The sequence below is a fragment of the Hipposideros armiger genome, unplaced genomic scaffold, assembly GCF_001890085.2.
Source record: "Hipposideros armiger isolate ML-2016 unplaced genomic scaffold, ASM189008v1 scaffold_819, whole genome shotgun sequence".
NCBI classification, from domain to species: Eukaryota; Metazoa; Chordata; class Mammalia; order Chiroptera; family Hipposideridae; genus Hipposideros; species Hipposideros armiger.
The window spans coordinates 479,489-483,861 of record NW_017732169.1 but is presented as its reverse complement, the minus strand read 5'-3'; positions in this window follow the sequence as shown (position 1 = coordinate 483,861).

The window sequence follows — 4,373 nt, the reverse complement described above, 5'->3', positions numbered from 1 at the left end:
ATCCCCTGGCAGCTTGTTCTGCACCTTCCTTCTCAAACCAGCGTCTCCTGCATTCAGCTCCCGGGGCCCCGGCTGGAAAATTCCAGGTGGTCGTGCTGCTTCATCTCCCTCGTGCCCGCAGCTGAGGAGGGAGCCCTGAGGATTCTCCCTGCAGATTTCTCTCAGGTCTCTACAATCCTGTCTGCTCTCGCCACCAGCGGTCCAGTCCAGGCCTCACCACCGCCAGCCTAGGCCCCCTTCCTCTCTGGCCCCCATTCTCTCTTAGCTCCAGTCTTCAGTGGTTCTGCCTTCCGTAGTTTAGCCTGGAAGTCAAAAGCATCAATAATCTAGCCCCTTTTCCCTCACCCAAGCCCTTTTTCGAGCCGCCTCTGCTGTTTCTCCAGTTGTGTCCCACACACCGGCTCCCTCTGTGTTTCTGTCCACATTCTCCTCCGCTGGGCTACCCTCCTCTTGGCAACTGTTCCACGTGCCCCATCAGCTCTTACCGAATCCGGCCAAGCTCACTTCACATCCCCCATGAACTTATTCTTAAGGGCCCTGGACAGAAGGGAGCCTGCTGTTCCGAATTCTTACTCATCTTATTGTCCACACCGGGCGACACTGGCCACACACACTACCTCCTGTCAGAGCTATTCACGAACATTCCTCATGTTCCTGCGTAGACTTGGTTACTTTCCTAAGCAGCCGCCCTTCTGGTCTACCCAAAGAAAGGCAGTGTGAGATGGTGGCAAGAGACTAGGCCTCTCTGGGTGCTGAGAGGGCCACGCTTGTACCCTCATGTAAGCTGAAAATAGACTTAGAATCTAACAGGCCTTTCGTGAGACTTAGAGATAATACATGTAAAATACAATAAGTTATCACTATCATCATAACACTCATCAATCTAAAATACTTCTTAGTATTACACAGAACAAATAAGATAACGTATGAGACAGAACTTTGCAGACTATAAAATGATTATGCTAATTTTTAATAAGCGAGACTTGGAGTACATTTTCATCCTTATATGATATGACCAATATGGACCCCAAAGGGGCCCCCACTGATTACATCCTCCAATAACCAGGCACTTTGGCTTTCAGAGTATCTGTGCTCGAAACCGTTGGAATGAATTTACTTAAAAGCCAACCAATAAAACTGGTTAAATTCCAAGCCCTAATTGAGATTTTGATCCATATGGCACCAAACACTGGTTCAGCCTAACATCTCTAGTTTCATCTTTTTTTCTTTTTTTTTTTTTTGGCATCTCGTACACAGAGCATTGCTGTTCTCACTGCTCGAGGCATGAGCAAACGGGGCAAGGTGCCAGCCTAAATCCCAGCCTCTATCTCAAGCCAGCTGGGTAAATTTCCCAGCCCCATGTTCAATCCTTGGGTTTCTAGACAAGACTTTCTTCTGCTCCTGATTCAGCCATGGCGGCCACTCAGCCAAAAGCAAACCCGACAGCAGAGCTATTCACTCGTCAGCCACCAGGGGGCCCCACAGCACTAGCTAGGAAGTAAGGACACACCCTCTCCCCGCACAGCAGCTTCCCACCAGGAAACAGGATTGCCGGGAAACCCCACAGCTAGCTGCTGGCTAACGTGGTTGAGGCGTCAGTTCGAATGGAGCAGGCAGCATCTCACAAAGCGTTTGAGTCACCATGGCCCCATGGAGTCACACTTCTGTGAGTCTGAGCCTTCCCCCAGCCACATTCCAGTATCAGCCATGAACACAGAATATCTGTGGCTGAAATAACTTTCCCTTTCATAGAGCCCCCACAATTTCTGCCGGGAATACCACTTCCTCTCAAGTTTTAAAAAAGAAGAGGGAACTGCACGTGACACTGGCAGACCGCAGCCCACGATGGGCAGGTCCTCTCTTGCAGAGTTCTCCCTCAACACCAACATTCTTGGGGGTTGGACACTCTGGGACTCCGTTCTCGCCTAGTTACTGAACTCAAGGGGCAGGGTCTTTTTTTTTTTCCCCCCTCCTTGGAAGAGACCTGGGAAATCAGGGTCCCTTATGACTAAAAAAAATGGAAGAAGAGGGCTAACATTCCCAGGGTTTTCTTTGTCGGCCGCCCCAACCTATCATATAGGCAGACCCACCAACTTATGACTGATTTTCACTAAGGTTTTTGCTTGTCTCCTTTTTGAGTGTTTAAGAGACTCCACATATTCAGGAAAATATTTTTAAATACGTAAAAGACCTGGAGGGGTTGGCTGTTACCTTCCGGAGGAGGCAGCATAGAAATCACTTCACATAATCCCCATAATAACCCACCCCCAGGATAGGAATTGGAAACCCATTGTACGGATGAGGAAACAGAGCAGAGACTTCTGTGACTATGGCGCAAAGCGTTCATCCAGCAGAGCTAGGATTCAGCGCAGGCCTGTCTGGCTCCAAACTACCCTCCACTTACCGATGGTTATTGTAGCTAACACGAGTGGGGCATTACTGTGTGCCAGGCACTCGGTTCCACGCATTTTCTCAGTGATAGTCACAACATCCTTAGGGGGCGGGGACTACTATCAAGTCCATCTTCCCAGATGAGAAAACAGGTTTGGAAAGGTCAGGTGACATGGCCAAGATAGCTAACAAGTGGCAAAGCAACCAGGATTCACTCCCAAGCCTGCGCTCTTAACCACGACGCTATGTGGCGTCCTGTCTCTCCAGCATCATCTCATGTCACCCTCCCCCCTGTGCTCACAGCGCTGGTGGTTTTTCAGTTCCCCTCTCAGACCAAGATCTGCCTCCCAGCTTCTGCACGTGCTTTTCCCTCCAGCAGGAAAGCTTCCTCCTCGCCCCTCCTTTATTTGCAAATCTATTTCCTCTTCTTCCTCCCCAGTCTGGGTTTAAATGTCCCCTCCTCCGTGTAGTCCTCCGTGACTTTCTTCTCTCTTTCCCTTCGATTCTTCTCTCATTCAAGCCCTTGATTTTCCCGTCGTGGCACTCGTTACAACTTACCAACATTTTTTTATGAGTTTCATTTTCCCCTTTACTTGCACTTGGTCGTTCCCACTGGACTGTAAGGCCTCTGAGGAAAGATATTCGTCTCTCTTGGTCATTAACATACCCCAGTCCCCAGAACATGCTAGATATTAGTAGGTGCTCAGTAAGTATTTGATAGATTATAATCATTAGAATTTGCAGCTCACCTATGGAAGAAACAGGTGGTCTCCGACCCCAGGCTAGGAGTTCGCATGTGTTAATAAAAAAAAAAAAATGGCTACAGCCCCTCAGTTTCTGCAGTTCCAAGAGATAAGTTAGCCCAGCAAGCAGTGTCGGTGGAGGCCCCTGGCTCCCTGGAGGGAAGTCTGCTCAAAGGTGCTCACCCACAAGTCACACACCAGAGACCCTGGGCCACAGAACAGCCCTATCGGCCTCCTCAAAGCCCATGCCCCGCAGAGGGAGGAATCACACAGCGGCTGGGTGCTCTCCCTAGAACCAGCTGGCCTCTGGGGCCTAGCCGGATGCCTTCATGGTCATTAGCTGACTCATCCTCTTCCGTTGCCCCAGAACACAGGTGTCTATCCTATTTTACCCATAAAAACACTCAGGTTCACAGAGGGGAGACTTGCCTGGAGCCACACAGCTGGTAAGAGGGGAGTCACTCACCCTCTCTTCAACATCCTTCAGTGGCTCCTCGTCACCTTCAGAAATAAGCTCCAAACTCTTTAGCAGAGAATCCCCGGTACACGGGGAAAGACACTTCCTGTGGGGCTCAACCCCATCCAAGGCCCTCAGGGACTCTGCTCTCTCCCCATGCAGACCTGGAGCCATTCCTGGAAATGACACGCTGCCTCACAGCTCGGTGCTCTGGCACATGCTTTCCCCTCCTGTCTGCCAACCCCGCCCCCACACCCCACCCCAAATGTGGCTAATCCCTACTTGTCCTTTAAGATCCACACAAGCAAACAAAAGATAGCTCCCAACAGGAATCTACCCTAAGAATATAAACATGTAGGCAAAAATGTTGTTCAAAAGCCATCTGTTTCCATGTAATTATTATTTATAACAGTGAAAAAACTGGTAAGAACGTAAATGTTTTTAAGAATGGGAAATGTTTCATAAACTATTTCCCGATTTCGGGTGTATGAGGAGAGCTGCATTTGGGGGGTTGTTGTTTTGTTTTTTGAACTGCCAGCCAAAAGCCCTGTCCAGGGCACTGTATATTGAGGGTTCTCAAATGAAGGGCCATGGAGGGCTCCTGAACTGAATGAATAGTTACCTTTTGCTGCAGCTGTGAGTCACAGTTAACACAGTGTCTGGGCAGACAGAATGATGGGCTCGATGGCACAGTCTCTGTGTGGTACAGGACACAATGTGATACACAACGAAGAAACTCAGAAACTGTATGCATTTGCCAGGACCTGCGAGAACTTTGCCTC